Raw genomic sequence first — 19,498 nt, forward strand, 5'->3', positions numbered from 1 at the left:
TCTATTAAAAAGCCATTTCCTCCTTGCAAATATTTTCACAACTACTTCATTTGTGAAAGAAGCCCTAAAATGTTCATTTTGTCTTTTTTATGAAGCATAATCCACCCATTCACACTCACATACAAGGATCTTGCCCTTATTCTGAATTCGATGCAGACTTAAATCTGCACCTCAGCTGTGTGTCCCTGTTGTGGATGTAGACTTTGACTCTGATCTTCTCTGGTTCCTTTCTGGATGGATGAGTGATAGAGGCATTTCACTGAAAGACTAAGGACCTGGTACAAAGCCCAGGGCAGCCTCCTACTCATTGAAGAAGCCACTATACATCTAGCTCATAGATATCCTCATCAGCATTTATGGGAAGCACAAATCAGTTGATGACATTGGTAGCACGTTGCATGTAGGGGGGTAACAACTGACATCAGTGGGATTCCAGTCTCTAATTGACCTGTAAAACCTCCATAGAGTACATCTTCCTTTTGTATTTCCTGGCCTTATCAAATTCTGGGGCTACTCCCATTGAATCTTCTTAATAAACATCATTAAATTTATAATAAGATATCACCAACTGAACTTGGTGACATCAATCACAGCTCCATCAGGATTCTATCAAGGCAATTACCTTTATATCTGAAATGAATCCATCCTGCAAGGTTGGGAATCTATCCTTAGGGTAGAAGTTGTAGATGTTAAAAGGAATGATTTCAATATTTTCCATAAAAGCCAGACTTTTGTCCCTATCTGTTCTTCATATCTGATCTATTCTTGACTTTGGTAACATCCCTAGAAAGAGTCCCAGAAACGGAGCACAATAAAGCTGCTTTTATCTTCACCCACATGACTGATTTCAATCACAACTCCCTTGAAATGAAGAGTGGTTTTGCTATATTTTAGTCAAATCCTTTGACATGATCAATAAAATTAAAAGCTGTTGTAGTTAAATAGTATTGAAATAGTCATGTGGTAAAAGTTTTAAATAAAGGAGAATATTTTTATGCCTTGTAGACTGTTCTGGACTCTGGCTTAAAAATTAAAACACTAGGATAATAACTGATAAATTTTACTGCATGATAGAAATGACCTATTCCAAATGTGGAGTAAATTAAAACTTCATGACCTCAATGAACAGTCACTAGCAGGTTTCATGCCTCAGTTTTCTGATTAATAAAACAGAAAAAGAATGTACCTTTCACCTACTCATGGTTTTGATATGCAAAATGAGATTGTAGACATGAAAATCATTTTAAAATATAAAGAATCATACAGGTGTTAGAGACATATCTCGAAGTCTGCTGCTCTGATTCCCACCCTTGTCTTTCTGTTTGGTCCAGTGTCCCTTTCGGAGCAGCCAACCCTGCCTGCCCCCACCCTATCCTTGTTGCTTTGGCCTTCTTCCTCCACATTCATTTCTCTCCCCATTCTTTGTCTTTCTTCTCTTCCTCTTCTTTTTATTCTCTCTCTCTCCTGACAGGAGACATTTTTGCTTTACTCAGAAATCTTGATCCCAAGGACTACAAGAAGCAAGATGGAAGCAGGAGAGACAGAGGAAGACATGACTGGGTTGTCCAGCATCTGGCTACCTCTCCATAAAATTATCCCAGAATCAATAGGGAGGTTTCTACTAGGTCTGTTGGGAATAGAGAGATTTTGGAGAGTGCTGTGCAGAAGCCAATGTAAAAGAAACCCTGGTGGGAGGGTAGCAGGAAAAGACAGGTATGACTGAATTGTGCAAGATGTCAAACTGGGATTAGTTCACAAAGTGGAAGCATGATCAAAAAGGAAAGAGAACAATAGGGCCACATGCTCTTTGGCTTTGGTTTTACCTCTCTCTAGCTTAGGGACATTGGCAAATTGTCTAGGCCTCAGTTTTATTACTTATAAATTGGGGATAATATTACTTAATTTACAGGGTTGAGAATTAGGGTCAATTTCAATATGTTCCAGCACATTTTTTTCCTACAAGAAACTCTTAAACTGGGCATAGTGTCATACACATATATTCCCAGTGACTCAGGAGGCTAAGGCAAGAGGATTGCAAGTTTGAGGCCACCTCAGCAACTAAGCAAGACCATGTCTCTACAAAATGTTTTTATTAAAGGTCTGGGGATATGGTTCAGTGGTAAAGTACCCCTGGGTTCAATCCCTTGTTAGTACCACAAAATAAATAAATATATATCTCAACAGTCAGTTCTCATTATTTGTGGTAGTTAAGCTCTCTAAAGTTGTCACAGACTCTCAATTACTGAATATTATGAATCCTTGGGGAAATATAAGGTTTGGTTCTGTGTTAGTCAACTTTCCATTACTGTGACAAAAATACCTGAAACAATCAACTTAATAAGGGAAAATATTTATTTTGGCTCACAGTTTCAGATGTTTCAGTACACGGCCACTTGCTCCTGTTGCAACACAGCTCATTATGGTGGGAGTGCATGGCTATGAAGGCCTGCCTATTCACTTTATAGTTGCTGGGAAGCAAAGGGAGAGAGAGGGCATGCTCCCAATAACCTAACTTATTTCCAAAGGCCCCACCTCCTAAGGTTCTACCATCTCACAAAAGCATCACAGGCTGGAAATCAAGCCTTCAACATATGAGTCTTTGGTGGACATTTAAGATTCCAACTATAAATGGTTCCTATGAGCCCCTGGCCACAACATTTTATTCAATCAATCAATATATATCTGTGTGTGTTTCTATTCACTGATCTTATTGACCATATTATATAGCTCATTAAACTCAAGGCCATCAGCATTATAACTCATGCCTGAATGAAGTTCATCAAACCCATGTGCTTCCTCTGTACCGCCTGTTACAGTCTTCTTGCACCTAGAAACACTAGACAGCATTTCAGCACTGCACTTAGGGCCACTTAGCATAGCATAATCACCAATAAAATTCATAAAAATGAAAAATATGGCATTAAATAAACCATTGATTGTATTTATTAAAAACTCATTTATAGTGCAAGAGCAAAAATAAGAAAGTTTAGCCTCATCTGTTCAGCTTCAGCTGCAAATGTGCACATTGGGTGACACAAATTTTTCACTGGACTGCATGTTTCCAAAAATTACTTTGAAACCACCACAAATATGGATTTGGGATTACAAATAAACTTCAGTGAGATGGTGAATTAGCAAATATGGATTCTGTGAAAAATGGAGTTTGACTGCATTTAATAATGGGAATCTATTACAGAGAAGCTCAAACTGAAGAAAGGGTGATTTGGAAGAGATATGTGTCCTTAGGAGCCCCAGCCATGAGGACTCAAGAGTTACAAAAGGTGGAGTGAGTGGTGGAGGCTCCAGAACCTACCCACTCCCACCCTTCTTCAAGTCAGAACACCTCCACTTCTATTTGTTATTGTTTATGCTTTGGCAAAGTCTCACCTTGCATTGAGAAAGAAATGTTACAGAACATCTGGTCTATGTTACAGTAATTATGGGTGGCGTAGGTTATTGAGGTTAAGGGTACAAACTCTGCAGTCTGATGGCTTGGATTAAAATTCGAACTTTGTGACTCTGTGACCTTGGAATTTCCAGTTTTGGTACCTGAGGCTAGAAAGATTGTGAGGAATAAACGAGGAAATACCTAAATCAAATACAAAGTACCAGACAATCTTGTTTTTCAATAATCATTCTGATGTTTTTCCAAGAATAAGGTACCAGGGAAAGTTCAGGAGTTCAGGGGCTCCATACTCTGGATTGTTCAGTTCAGAAAACTGGCAGGAGAAAAATATTTTCCCCATCCTTAAAGTGACAAATGGCACTGAGGGAAATAGAGTTCAGTTTCTGGAAGACTTGGAAATGATGGTATGTCCTGTTTTTCTCTCTGTGTGTGTTTAAGAAATAGCTTAATTATCTCATTTCAGAAATGAATGTTTTTCTTGTACTCAAAATTTAAATGACTTTTTCAGGACTGTGGATAGAAAACAAATGTTCAGCCACGGCACCAAGAGATGAATCATGCCTATAGTTGAGTCTCATCTGCATATGAAAATTTGCTAAGAAAATAGATTATAACTGATTCCTTTCCTGAGAGTCTAGTTGACTGCAGACACAGGTAATCTAGGGTGAACTGCTCTGTGCAGTCCCTGTCCCAGCCCACACACACTAGACATAAGAGAAAAATTAGCAACTGGGACAGAGAAGAGCGTGTCCTCGTTGAGCCTTTTCTTGCTCCTAAGGTCCCAAAGCCATCCTTGTTGGACTGCATTTTCAACACCGGTGCAACTCAACTTCACAGCTTCCAATGTCTTCTACCCTCCAACATGACATCAGCGGCATCTCCTGGAATTTGTTTTTATGACACTTGGGCTGGTTTTTATAAGAAGAGAGGTATGGCTTCTCTTCCAAAGGAGGTAAAGAACTTCCAAGCATTGTTCTCACTTAAGATAAGCTTAAGTAAGATTTTTGTTTTTTTCTTTTGGTGTCAGGGCTTGAATCCAAGTGTGCTCAATCACTGAGCCACATCTCCAGTTCTTTTTATTTTTTTTATTTTGAGACAGGGTCTCACTAAGTTCTTAGAGCCTTACTAAGTTGCTGAGGCTGCCTTCAAACCTGTGATCCTCTGGTCTCAGCCTCCTGAGCCACTAGGATTACAATCGTGCACCACCAAACCCAGAGCTTAGGTAGGATATTTTTAAGAAACATTGAAGAAACACAAATCCATCTTCTCAATCATAACAAAATGATGAATCCTCTTCAAGTCACAGGAGGGCATGCTTACCAAAGAAGCCCCTGCTTACAATCTTTGAGAAGAGTTATTAACTAAAGATCTGCCTGTGAGATCAAACCTACCAAGCCAATCATTTCCGAGGCTGCCCATCAATCCACCAGACTACATTACGCACAAGGCAGAACAAATGGGCCCCACAGGGAGTGCATAGGACCCCCAAATTCCATTTTCCACAGATCCGTTGAACCATGCAACTTTGGAAATGAAAGTTACTTTAAAATCTATTTAGTCTGCCTTTCCAATATTACAAGTAAAATTAAAATATGGCCAAGACTACCCAGTCTCAGTAGAGAGTTTAAATGATATTTGGTGTTTCCCACCCTAGCCAGAGAATTTTCAACACAAACCATATTAGAAATACAGAAAAAAATTCAACTGTCCAGCATATTAATGAAATATATATATATAGATAGATAGATAGATAGATAGATAGCACAGTGTTAGCCCTTTAAGTGTTTGAAGTTGTATTATTTTCACTTTCCAAAGAAAAATCCTTCAAGTCAGCCTTCAGAAACAGAGCGGACAAGCAAGGCAGATCCTATAGGCAGGAGGGGAGCACAGGTACCTAGCAGTCTCTCAAAATTGGATTTTCTTGGTGAAGAAAGCAAAAGATTCTACCATTAGCTTGTTGTTTGCTTATGGTCCTGGACAATGTGTCAGAACACCTTCCTGCACTGTCAGTTGAAATCAAATCCAGTGGATTTCTCATTATCTAGGCAGACAAGAATGATACCCTTTCTTGTCACCATTTCTATCAATGCCTTTTGACTTGCCAATGCCTTCCAAAATATTATTAATTGTACAATAAACACAGTTCATTCAATAAGCATTTACTGAACATCTATTTCCCAGGCACTGTTCTTGACACTAGGGAAATGGCACAGAATGAGAAGATAAAAATCCTCTTGAACATGCGTTGTAGTGGGAAGTATTAACAATAAAGGAGATATAAGTCTTCAGTAAAATGAAGTAATTAGATGGAGATAAATACTAAAGGAGAAGAATAGAGCAGAGAAGAAGAGAAGTAAGTCCCTGAATTTAGTGGGATGGCCATAGGCAGCCTCCCTACAAAGGGCACATTTAAGGAAACACTAAAGCAGGTGAAGGAGGGAGCCACACAGTTATTCCAAGCCACAAGACCCTCCTGGCCAATTCCTACCCTCTTTCCTAATTCACTTGGACCTATGGCCAGGTAGCAATGTTTTGAGAGTCACTAAAATGACCCCAAATTCTTTCGAGTAATTGATATGGACTTAAATACCTTCCTGCAGCCTTTTAGGACACCACTGAAAATCTTACTCATGGGTGAAAGTAGTAGAGTCAAATTGCAGAACAGGGACTTAGTGGAAATATTCTCCGGTGTTCACAGTTTTCTCATATGAACAGCATAGGTGTCCAGCAGGGTTTTCTACACTTGCCACAAATTGCTTATTCCTTTCACTGATGGAATATTTAAAAGTAGAGTCAAATCAATTAAAAATTAGTCATCAAAGCAATCACTGGTAATCAAAGAAGTAATGGGGAATAAAACAGCATAGATTTCGAAGTTAGGGATTTAGTTCTGGTTCTAATTTCTCATTAGTGTTTGAGCAGATATTAACCTATCTGAAATTTTCACGTCTTTGAGATGAAAAGATGATGCTTGCTTTATGGAATCATAGGATTCATTGTATTAATGTATTATGCCCCTAAGAACTCCACCATGTCTTGGAAACTCAATCAAGAAAAAGTAGGTTTCTCCCTTTAACAGAAAGACAGATACTTTTAGAATTCAATAAATGAGCATGGGATGGATGAAATTTAGGGCAAGTATGGGGTGTTGCTTTATGGGAACTCAACTCATAAGTGATTTAGGGAAGATCTCCAGAACGAAGTAGTCACTTTGCTAGGATCTGAAGGCAAGCTGTGAAACAGTTACCAGAGTCCTCTTCGATTTAATGTTTTGCCCTTATTATTTTGGAAAAGTTAGAAAAACAGGAAAACAAAAGTGGTCCCAACAGCAACTTGAAGTTGAAAAGGTCATCAGCATCCTAGGGCTGTGCTATTGATGGCAGGCACTGAGCAGACAGACCCAACGGAGCCAAACTTTGGACTTAACAAAGAATTAATTAGACTAAACTAAATAACTGTGTGCTCTGTCTTGAAGGAAAAGAATAAAACTTAAAGTATATTTAAAGATTTCTTTTTAAATCTCTGCAGAGTCAGTGAGATGATATTGGCCTCTCGCATATTTAATATAATTAGAATTTTCAGGAAAGCATTGTGTGGGAAAGTAGACTGTATGTTCAGCTTCATTCTGGACATCTCCTGGATAGCTCACACCTCCAATGTCCAAACCAATGGCACTTGCCCCATGTTCTCTCTCTAGGTCTGTGACTCCATTTCATCTAAATAAAAAACCAGTATTCCATCTGCTTAGAATACTTAAAATGCACTGCTTAAAGTTCATCAGCAGGAGTTGGGGCTGTAGCTCAGTGGTAGAGTGCTTGCCTCACACATGTGAGGTACTGGGTTCGAACTTCAGCACCACATGAAAAAAATGATGAATAAATAAAGATATTGTGTCCATCTACAACTAAAGAAAAAAAAAGAAAAAGAAAAAAAGAATTTATCAGCAGCCACCCAGTACCTCTGGGACGGTGTCCAGCAGAGCTAACCAAGTCCTGAGACCTGGACTCGCCCTGCCTTTCCTGCCTCACCTTCTGGTCTCCCACCCTGCACTCTGCCCTGTAGCAGAACTAAACTTCTTGCAGCTCCCTATGATTTCTAGTGCCCCTGAAACCTGCCAGGACTTTTTCTTCTACTCTGGGCACCTGATCTTCTTTCTGGATGACTTCCAGAGACTTTGTGCCCAAGGCTGGTTGGATGTGCTATGCTCATCATGACATGCACCACCAGACAGCCTCAGTTTAGTGTCTCCCCCTGCCAGCCTCTCTCCCCTGCCACCCTGGCCCCACGATACCACTGCCAGGCTTAGATCTCATCACCGTCCACTGACTTTCCTTTATACTCATTACTTCTCAGCTGGGAGAGAGTTCAACTTCATCAAGAGTAGAGAAGATACAGTAGAAGGGTGTGGACTTGAGACTTAGTCCCATCATTTAACCTGGGTCTTACATACTTGGTTGTAAAATGGGAATAACAACAGCATGCAGTTCTCAGGGTTGTTAAGAGAATGAAGAGGTGTAAGCTGCCTAGCACAGGGGAAACATTCCATCAATGGTAGCTGTAATTAAGTTCACCTTTTCCAGTCTCTTCCCTGCTCATTATCCATTTTTTACATAGAGTGTTGGTCTTTTGGGCATGGCTGCTCTAATAGTGGTTCTTTCTCTTCACTCAATTTATGCAGAGTAGTCACAACACACTAGATGCCATTTTTTGAAACTCGAGTCCTTTTTGACTCAAATTCCCTTGGAATTAGAAGTGCAGAGACAACCATTTGCCCCTACCTCTCTGTGACCCTAACAATTTCAGAACTCCAGAGCTACAGAAGTCCAGACGTTTCATCCAAATCTTAATTATCTAGAACAAAAATGTATTGCATGGTTTCTCTTAGAGAACAGTTTACATTTCCCCGAGAACACACCTCCCATGTCGCATGGAAGATCCAAATGTCCCTCTGTATTGGCTACCCTTGTATTGTGCTCTGCAGGCCAGAGCCAGTGTGCTTTGCAATCATGGGTTTCAACCAGTGCCAGTGCTATGTGTGTGGAGATGATGCCATCTCTGTTTGGGATCAGTATATTCTCTGTTTTTGAAAACATTTGAAGGTATACATTTATGTTTGTGTTTTTCCAAGTAATAAAAACAAGAAAAAATAGACCATTGTTTCAATTATTTCCCTCCTTGAATAACTAAGAGGCAACTTCAGGGGTCCTGGGTAAGACCCACCTGCTTCAAAACATCTCATGTCTAACCTTAAATGTTAGATGCTTGAGATCCTTTGACTTTTAAAAGTGATCAAAGTGAAAATGTTTATGGGGAAAGCAACTCACTAGTTTTTATCAGTCATCTTCACTATAAAAACCATTACTGAAAGCAGAACATTTTTTTTTAACAAATAGGATTTTCATTTGTCACTATTAAAAATCTGAATTTTACCAGCAAGATCATTCGTCCTTTGGTTTTTTGAGATTGGCTTATCTCACTTAGCATGATATTCTCCAATTTCATCCATTTGCCTGCAAATGCCATGATTTTATTATTCTTTATGGCTGAGTAATATTCCATTGTGTGTGTGTGTGTGTGTGTGTGTGTGTGTGTGTGTATCACAGTTTCTTTATCCATTCATCAATTGAAGGACATCTAGGTTGGTTCCGTAATCTGGCTATTGTGTATTGAGCAGCTATGAACATTGATGTGGCTGAATCTATGCAGTATGCTGATTTTAGGTCCTTTGGGTATAGGCCAAGGAGTGGGATAGCTGGGTCAAATGGTGGTTCCATTCCAAGTTTTCTAAGGAATCTTCATACTGCTTTCCAGAGTTGCTGCACTAATTTGTAACCCCACCAGCAATGATCTCGCTGATAAGTGGATGATGACACATAATGGAGGGTGGGAGGGTGGCAAGAATGGAGGAAGGAGGGACTGTATAGAGGGAAAAGAGGGGTGGGAGGGGTGGGGGGGAAGGAAAAAATAACAGAATGAATCAAACACTATTACCCTATGTAAATTATGACTACACAAATGGTATGCCTTTACTTCATGTACAAACAGAGAAACAACATGTATCCCATTTGTTTACAATAAAAATACATTTTTAAAAAATCTGAATTTTAAACAGATTCTTGGGTTGGTGGTTCATAATCATCATATTTCATATCATGTCTCATCCCCAGTAGCTCTTCCAAAACCACTAGCTTCATGAGTTTCCCCAATTCAAACTTGGGTTTCTTTAGCATTTTCACGTTTCTAACAAAGATAGAATAAAGAGGATAGTCTAGAAAACCTTTTCTGTGTCTGTCCCAATGCTGTCTGAAATCAATTAATTGACAACTTCTTTTCTTTTTTGGTACTGTGGATTGAACCCAGTGGTGCTTAACCACTGAGCTACCCCCCAACCCCTTTTTATTTTTTATTTTGAGACAGGGTCTTGCTAGGTTGCTTTGGACCTCACTTAGTTAATGGGCTGATCTGAAATTTGTGATCCTCCTGCCCCAGTCTCCCAAGTTGCTGGGATTACAGGTGTGTCTGGTTATTGACTATTTCTTGCAAATCAATTTGTCTGCTCCTCCTAGGTCATGATTTCCATCATCATCTTTTGGACTTGGCAGACCTAATGGTGCTAAATGTAAGAGGTTTTCCATATCTGATTGTTGTAGTTTTTAATAAAATCAACACAGAACACATGCAGCAAGTAGTCTTGATATCACCGTGGGCTTCAGTCATGATCTGCCTTTTTTTGACCATTGAACACATTTTGTCACAGGGAAGATCCATGACAAGGAAGTTAGGCAGTTTTTGCTCTGAATGTCTTTGGTGGCTTCAGTAATTAGCTTGAGTTTTCTAAATGCAACTTCACTGTTCTGCAGATCAGCAAGACTCACTTGATTTCTATTTATTTAATTTTTTACAGTTTTGAACCTTAGGCACATCAGGTAAACTCTTTACCACTGAGCTACATCCCCAGCCCAGCAAGATGTACTTCAAACACATGACCCTTGAGACCCTCAGATGCAATTTTTTGTTCTTTGAGTCTTTGTGACTAATGTTTTCCCAATATTTCTTATATTGAATATAGTTGGTGCTTTCATATCATACCAATCTCTCTTAGAAAATGGATCAACCAACAATGAATTTTACCTTTATGTATATCTTTAAAGCACTAATTTTAAAAACTATAAACAAGTGGAAGACCAGTAGAGTAGAGGAAAGAAAATAGGAGGAGGTCTGAAGGGAGGGAAAGGGGAGGTACTCGGGACTTAATTAGAGCAAATTATATTCCATGCTTGTATGATTATGTCAAAATGAACCCCAATACTATGTATAACTATAATACACTAACAAAAGAAGATGGATCAACCACTTTCTTCTTGGCTCCCTTCTTGTTGCCTTTTGTAGGTGTTTATTCTTGCCAACCACCATGGTGCTTCTCAGAGAGCTAAAAAAGATAGAAGCAGACTTATGTGAAGGTAAGGATTTGGTTAGGGAAAGAGGAATAATGGGTGTCTACTACTTTCTTATTTTGCCAAGCTCCAGCCCTCTAACACAGTCCAAAGTTTTTCAGGCTTAGTTATTCTTCATATTTACCTCTTATTCATTTGTATATTTTAGGCAATAGCAGAAAGACAAAAGGAAAAGAGAAAGAGAGAGAAAGAAAGAAGGGAGGTAGAGAAAAGGGGAAGGGAAAATGGAAGGAAGGAAGGAAGGAAGGAAGGAAGGAAGGAAGGAAGGAAGGAAGGAAGGAAGGAAGGAAGGGAGGGAGGGAGGGAGGGACAGTGTGTGGCTGTGATTGTAGAGACTTCCTTGCTGGGTGAAGGAGTCTTGTTAAGAGGAATGAATCAAGCTGGGTGTGGTAGCTTACGCCTATAGTCCCAGCTACTCAGGAGGTAGGGACGAGAAGATCTCTTCAGCCCATGAGTTTGAGAGCAACCTAAGCAGCATAGAGAGACCCCATCTCAAAAAAAAAGGAAAAAAAGGGGACTGGGGATGTGACTCATGGAAAAGAAACTGGGTTTGATCCCTAGCACTGCAAAAAAATGAAGAACAACCCAGTTCATGTTCCCCTTATGTATGTTTTCTCTGTCTGTCTCTGCCATGAAACACTAGAAGGCGAAGGAAGGAATTGGATCTATTTTAAAACACAACTGTTACACACTCACCCTGCAAATATTCACAACCACTTTGATTTGGGACAAGTGATAGCCTGTTTGTCCCAAATGAAGGATATATTCAGAGGCCCCAGACACTGGTGTTTCGAAGAGCCACTGTTGATTCCTCCCTGAACTAATGTCCCACACTGTCTACCAGCAACTTGGGAGACAGGGATCTCCTCAGGAGGTCTCTTTAATTCTTGTATTCTTAAGGAACAAAAATGGAAAGGAAGGTGGGGGACATCCCATTTCATTTGTTGAGGTGTAGCGGGTGCAGCCTGGACTCCACAGGAACCAGCAATGCAGTTACCAAGCTCTATATCCACATGAAAGCAAAGACAACAATGAAGTAAGAAAATTATAATTATGTATGAGAAAATTAGACATGCGTTTAAAATAGACTGACAAGTCATAGAGTAGAGTTGGATCAGGTGTCAGAAAGATCATTTTTTTCCCCCAGCACTGGGAATCAAAACCTGGGACCTGGAGCATGTTAGATAAGCTTTCTACCATTGAACTGCATCCCCAGCCCCAGAATGATCACTTTTATATCTAAGAGAGTGATCCGGGTAGTAGCAGGGGACAGGAGAGGGACAAAAATGCTCTGTATCCCTCTTATGCGCCATTTACTTGATGGCTCAAGGCCACCCACCTAGTAAATGGAGAAGCTGGGACCCGGACGTGGTGGCTGATGATAAAGCTCTTCACCCTGCATCCTACAGGAGTGCTATGGCCTCGGATTCTGCTGTAGTTTGGACTCCCAAATGTCCAACTGGTAAAGGCTTGGTCCCCAAGGTGGCACTATTGGAGATGGTGGAACCTTTAATAGGTGGGACTTCCTGGAAGGTTTTTGGGTCATCTGGAGTAAGTCCTTGAAAGGGGACAGTGGGACCCTGGCCACGACTGCAGCTTCCTCCTCCTCCTCCTCCTCCTCCTCTTCTTCTTCTTCTTCTCTCTCTCTCTCTCCTCTCTCTCTCTCTCTCTCTCTCTGTGTATGTGTGTGTGTGTATGTGTGTGTTTCTGATAATGAGGATTTCATTCAATAGATATACACTGAGTGTCTTAGTTTGTATCCGAAATGTCCCAAAAGGTTTACGTGTTGAAGGTTTGGTCCCCAGCTGGTGGTGCTCTTGGAAGGTGATGGAAACTTTAGGAAGGGGCCTAGAAGGAGGAAGTTATGTCACTGGAGGCATGCCCTTGAAGGATTCATTTTGTTCCTAGCCCCTTCATCCCCCTCTGCTTCCAGACTGCCATGAGCTGACGGCTTTACTCCTTGCTGTGATGTGCTACCTCACCCACAGGCCCAGAAAGAGGAGCCAGCCATGAACTGAAACCTCTGAAATGGTGAGACAAAATAATTTTTTTTCCTCTTTTAAGTTGATTTTCTCAGGTATTTTGTCACAAAAACAGAAGGCTGATTCAAACACTGAGCTTCTGCTTCATACCAGACAATGTGCCAGGACTAAGGACACAGGTGAACAGACAGCCTTTCCCAGAGGCAGACCAAGTATATTTCTAACAGTAAGTATACTGACCAACTTTCCGATCCCAAGAGTAAGACATGGTCATGTGACAAAAATAAATAGTAAGGCCTACAGTAGAGATATCAAGTGAGCATTAAGGAGAGAACTAATATTTATGTTATACACATACACACACCTGTAAATGAGGAGGTCATAGGTAAAGATAATAAGGCTCCATGAGATTTCAAAACTGCCTAACACAATACAGGCTATAGGTGGAAAATTTTGGATTCTATCCCAATTTATTTAATTCCAATATTCTTATTCCTTCCACCATATACAAAGATAGGGGCAAAGAGAAAACCTGGGAAAGTTACCTAGAAAAGCTGTCCTCATCAGGTAAGACTAGAAGAGATCTACCTTTGTAGGAGCTGCTTTTCTTTTCTGGAAGCAGCTAAGATCCTTAGAATATGGAAAAGCTATTTCTAGGAAAGAAATGGCATAAATCAATTCAGTCACTTATTAAGGGCAGCAAAAAGCCCTGCCTATTAGCAGAGTATGGGTTTTTAAGAAAGCTCTTTTAGGAGTAATCCATTATAATCCTAATGCTACCTCCAGGGTAGTCCTTGGGAAATATGACCAGATTTTAAAAGATGAAGTAAAGTGAATATTTTAGAATGTTTTTTTCCAAGTAATAAAATGTTTAATCCCTAAATGGGTTTAATTAACCATAATAAGTGTGAATCATGCTGAACCCTTACGATTTTCCTTTTTAAAAACATTCTCACAATGCAAGTGCATTGATAGCTCAGTGCTTGCTTGGAGAATGGGTAGAAAGCAGGAAAGGGGATATGCAATAGCTGATCGCAAGCCTGACTAGGTCCCTGAAGAAGAGCTCTAGTTTTACAGAATGTTAACAGTGATCCTCTAATACGATGGGTTCCACCTGAACCAGGGCAAGGGTCATGGAGCCACTTTCACCTAGCAGGGCTGGCTAAGAAGCTCTGTCACATTTGTGAGGTCAAGCAGGGACACCTCCAGATGGAACACAGCCAAAGAGAGCTTAATGATTTATTTGATTCAAACCAGAGAGGCAGAGAAACACAACCTGAGACATATCTTTTGATCTCTTAAATCTGTATTTTAAGTCTTTTGTGAACTTCTTGAGGTCAAAGTCAAATCTGTTAAACTGCTTTCCTGTCACCCAGATTAATGCCCTAGTTTAGTATACTTCCCCAATAAATCTACATAAACAAAATGACTTTGAAAATGTCTGTGTAGTCTTTTCCTTCTTAATTTAATTTAGTCCTGGGGAGCAGCTACTGGACAGTGGGCTTCTCTAATCGACCAACTTCGACTCCCTTCCTTTTTAATTTAAAACAATAGTTATAAATGTTGTTTCCCGACTGATGGTTTTCATATATTCTGAAGTTTTGTTATCAAGTGTGTATATTTTAGAATTTTTCATCTTCTTAATGGATTCACCTTTTTGTCATTTTATGAAATGTCCCCATTCGTCTTTAGAAATATTCCTTGTCCTGAGCATATTTTTCTGATGTTAATATAAACATTCTTCTCATTATATATTTTTTTAAAAATTTTGGAGGAAAGTTCTTTTTGTTTGTTTTTGTACTGGGAATTGAACCCAGAGATTCTTTACCACTGAGCTATATCTCCAGCCCTGGTAATTTTTATTTTGAGTCAGGGTCTTGCTCAATTGCTGAGGCTGGCTTTGAATTTGTGATCCTCATGCCTTGGCCTCCCTGTTGCTGGGCTTACAGGACTGAACCACTGCACTTGGCTATTTGTTTTCTTTTAAATGCTTATATATATTTATAACTTGTCTGAAAGTCCTTGAATGTGAATTCCATCCTCTATATATATTATTTCTGGGTCAATTTAACTGACTGATTCATCTCATTGTGGTTCATATTTTCAACTCTTTTCCTGTGTCTAGTTATTTTTGTTGGATACTAGCCATTATATATGTTATATTGTTGAATTTCTGGATTTTATCTTCCTTTAAATAGTTTTGAATTTTGACTTGACAGTCAGTTAAGAGGCTTATTTTAGGCTTTGTCAGAGTGAATCTAGTTTAGTCCTACAACTAGAGTATTAGAATTGTTGAGTCTTTTACTGGATTTCGTAGGTGTTTAACAAGGTCTCCCAACTGAGATTAGTCAGAGCTTAAACATCTTCCTGTCATGCATGAGACCTAGGAATTATTCCACTTAAAATTTCCTTGAAATTCTTTATTTCCTGGATGTATAGAGTTTCACAATTTGCATAAACAGCTTAATATTCAGTTGAAGACTCAAGGAGACATCTATGCAGATCTTTAGAGTTCTGCATAGCTCCCTCCTCTATCTTGACCTACACATTTCAGTTAAGTTGACTTCCCTAAACTTTGGTCTCTGTCTTCTTAATTCAGTGATGCATCCATGCTCTTTTGGGTTGCTTTCTGAGGTCAGTCCACAAAGTGCCTCCAGGTAAAAGCTCAAACATTATAGGGCTTACTTCATTTGCTTATATTATATCAGAGATTATGATACATTACTGCCTATCTTTAAGATCTGAAAAGTTTTGCTCCAAATATTTTATTTTCAAAATAATAGCATTGAGAGCAAAATATATTTTTTTCTCAGTGACTAGGGTTATTTTGTTTTATTTTTTTAACCTTGCTCAAAATGCTGTTTATTTTATCATCACCTCTTTTACAATAAACAATAAACCACAATGATAACTTTGGGGCTCTCAACCTTTACTGGTAAGGAGTCATATTGGTAATTCAACACCTAATTCTCTCCTGTGCCAAGCTCCCTCTTAAAACACAGGTGTCATGTGACACCTCTAATGAGGCTGTCATTAGACACAGACAAATGGGGAAACTCCTCACTCTGTCTCCTGTAAGAACTTATTGTCCATTCCTCTACAATGGATCCCTTTTCTGCCTCTCAGATTCTAATCAAATTTGACAGACTTCTGTGATGTGAAAATATTTTAACTTAAGGACTTAAAAAATGAAAAGTTATCAAATACAGACAGTAAATCTTGGCATTGGAGTGATGATGTATGTTGAGAGCTAGAGACTTCAATGAGTCAAACATGTTTCTAAGTAAGGATTCTAGGTGTACCGAGAATCCAGCTAACACATTGTAGCTCATTCCAACTTCTGCAGCAAAGGGCTTTGCTATGCACAGTTTATGACATCGGTATACAATTCATCCCAAAAGCATTTTCTTCCTTATATCCTAGACTTAGCTCTTAAGAAATAAACCCCACACTGTTGCCAGAGTTCTTCAAAACTGAGGGTGTTCATTTCTGATAAAACACAGATGGGTTGAAATTAAATGTTTTATTATTGATGTTGTATTTTGTGTTTAGCTCAGGAAAAATAAAAAGCCCTTATTCAATTAAAAAAAAAAAAAAACTTCAGTAATGGACCAAAATAGGATGGGAATTGCAAGGAATTTCTATCATTTCTTAGGAATAACTCAAATTTAAAATTAGTTGCTGTTTTTTCGTCTTTTCTGTTAAATTGGAATATTTTGGCAGACCAGGAATTAAAGATGTCAGAAGATATCTCAAAGTGCAACTGGTTCAATGTGGCGGTTGTAAGCAACTCAAGTGACCAAGTGTTGTAGACACATGAACTTCAAGTACTAAATATGTGAATGCTTCCTTCATTTGGATCTGAGAGAGGAAAAACCTCCCCCAAAGGATGATTTCAAGCAAGAATTTCTTTCACCCACTGACACAAGGTCATTTTTCTGTGTGCTGGGTTTTCTCACTGGACCCAGAATTTTCCATATTGGAAATAGGGTAACACTCATTGATTCTAATCTAAGGTTGAACTGTTAGCAGAAGTGGGAGCCTTTTGGGGCCCGTGGGTTTGGGGTACATTTTGTTATCCACACACTCAAAACAAGGGTGTACACAGGGCAGGGATCAGCCTGTGCTTCCAATCAAGTGGTGTTTCTATTGCATCTTCAGGGGGGATCTTTATCCACAAATGCTGTGACCTGCAGGAGCCGCTGCACACAGTGGCCACATTGTAACTGGATCAATCATCTCATGAGTCCCCACCTTCCTTCTGTTCATTAACTACCATCCCGAAGTCCAAGCTGTTAGGGAAAACAGCTCAGATCACCTTGGCAAAGGCAACATCAGCAGCAGATAGTAGATGAAGTAGGAGAGATGTTATCTTCAGATGGAGAAATATATGAAGAAAGAAAACAATGTAGCCCCTGCCATCTAATTATTTATGATCTCATGAGACAGAGGGAAAGGCCCACACTCTCAGTCAGCAATTGTGAATTTAAAAAGGACTTCAGAAATCATTGACTGAACTCCTTCAGACATCAAACAGCAAAAATGAAGTTTAGAAAAGTGTGTCCTCCCCAAATTTCTATGTTGAAGTCCTAACTCCTAATTCCTTAAAATTTGACTGTATTTAGAGATAGGGTCTTTATTAGAGATAATTAAGTTAAAATGAGATCACTAAGTTGAGTCCTAATCTAATCTGACTGGTGTCCCAATGAGAAGAGATTAGGAAATACAGGGAAACAACCAGGAATGTGTGTGCACAGAGGAGGAGATGGGGGAGATGATGGACATCTTTAAGCCGAGGCAAGAGGCCTCAGAAGACACCAACCCTGCTGACACCCTGATCTTGAACTCTCAGCATCCAGAACTTGTGAGAGAATAGATTTTGGTTGTGTAAGTGACCAGTTACAGCAGCTCTAGCAAACTAATGCCAAAAATGAAGGAATTTTTCCAAGATTACACAGGGTTTGGGTTCAGAGCTGACTCTTCTGGGACTGCCATCTTTCCATTTAACCACAGAACTATCCATACACATATGCAGGAATGTATGCACATCCAGGGGACTCTTGCAAACCTTCAGAGGCTCTTACTGAAATGTGATCAATTCAAACAATACTCCTGGTGGTCATAAGCAGCCTAACAGTGGAGACTCACAGCAGAAGCAGAACTTATAGTACAGAATCCTAAACCTTACTTCTTAGATGCATATGTGTGAGAGTGTGTGTGAGAGAGAGAGAGAGAGAGAAAAGGGGAGAGAAAGAGTATACACCATGTGGCTGACACTGTCACCAACAAGTACATCCAGCTCAAGGTGAGTGCTTTGTTTTCCTGTACTGCCTGAGAGCTTAGATCAGGACTGTTTTTGGAAGACATTCACAAAGGAAGAATAAATAACTCCCACTTTCCTCCATGCTGCTTTGAAGTCAACCGTCTGAATCTTTGGATGTTCTTCTGATACAGAACTTCCACAGGGCTCTCTCACTACCTCTACTTGGTCGGAGTCCTCCACACCTCACCCTTTCCTGAGCTTTTTATCCAGTGCCAGGTCACCAGCTTGACCTCAGAGTGTGTCAGCCGCTTTTCATAGAGTGATCATTTCCTGTAAAGTTAGTTTAGCTAATTTATTTTCACTGCTGTGACTTTTCTCCATAAAATGCCTCTTTTGGCTTTTAATATTACTCATAATCCTTTATATGGATATGATGTTTTGCTATTTTCAGAGTGTTTTCCAACCCCAAATACCCACCTGTCTTCCCATGGGGCAGATGGTGGGCACTAAACATCCATATTTCCATTTGCTCTGAACCTTAACATTACTGTATTAGGGCTCTCCAGAGAACCAGAACCATGAGAATATATTCACCCCACCCCTGCTCTTTTTCACACACACACACACACACACACACACACACACACACACACAAATTTATTTTAAGAGGGAATTTATTAGATTGGTTAACATTGTCACAGACGCTCAAAAATCCCACAGTGGTTACCTGCAGGCTGGAGAGCCAGGGAATCCAGTAGTTGTTCAGTCTTAGAAGCCAGAAGTTTCAGAACAAGAGACCAATACACAACCTCAGTTCAAAGCCAAAAACTCAAAAAAACTCTATTGAGTGCAGCTGATGCAAATGCACATTCAAGGCCAAAAAACCCAGAGTCTGATGTCCAGGAGCAGAAAAAACACCCACTCGGGAAAGGGAGAGCATCAGCATAGAGCAAGCTTCCTGCTTCATGTACTTTTTCATTCCATCCAGGGCCCCAGCCTATTAGGTGGTTCGCCTACATCCAGGATGGGTCTTCCCTACTCAGTTCACTGACCCACATCCTGGTCTTCTCCAGAAATACTTTCACACACACGCTAGGCATCCCTTAACCCAGTCAACACCAAAATTAACCATCATGGCCACCTCTAGCAACTTGCTTCCCTATCTCTTACTCTTGGTGGAAGAATAAAAATCTACCCTTCTCAAGGTGAGATGCTTTCAAAGTAGTTTCTGTTAAATCACTGTTTTTCATTCAGTGAGTGGCATGTGCCAGGCTTAGTGCCTGGTACTAGAGTTACAATGGTAGACTTGTCTCTGCTCTGGGAGATCACTATGTGGAGGGGGAGGCAGAAGAGTCACTTGTTGATATTGGCTGCACAATAAGGGGATAGTGAT

At 39.8% G+C, this 19,498-nt stretch overlaps 1 pseudogene; it reads right to left on the reverse strand.

Annotated features, from left to right (window-relative positions):
- Positions 1-9,510: 9,510 nt before the first annotated feature.
- Positions 9,511-10,819, reverse strand: LOC124961280 (40S ribosomal protein S3a-like; annotated as a pseudogene).
- Between the last annotated feature and the right edge of the window lie 8,679 nt (positions 10,820-19,498).

Source organism: Sciurus carolinensis, chromosome 12, assembly GCF_902686445.1.
Source record: "Sciurus carolinensis chromosome 12, mSciCar1.2, whole genome shotgun sequence".
Lineage (NCBI taxonomy): Eukaryota > Metazoa > Chordata > Mammalia > Rodentia > Sciuridae > Sciurus > Sciurus carolinensis.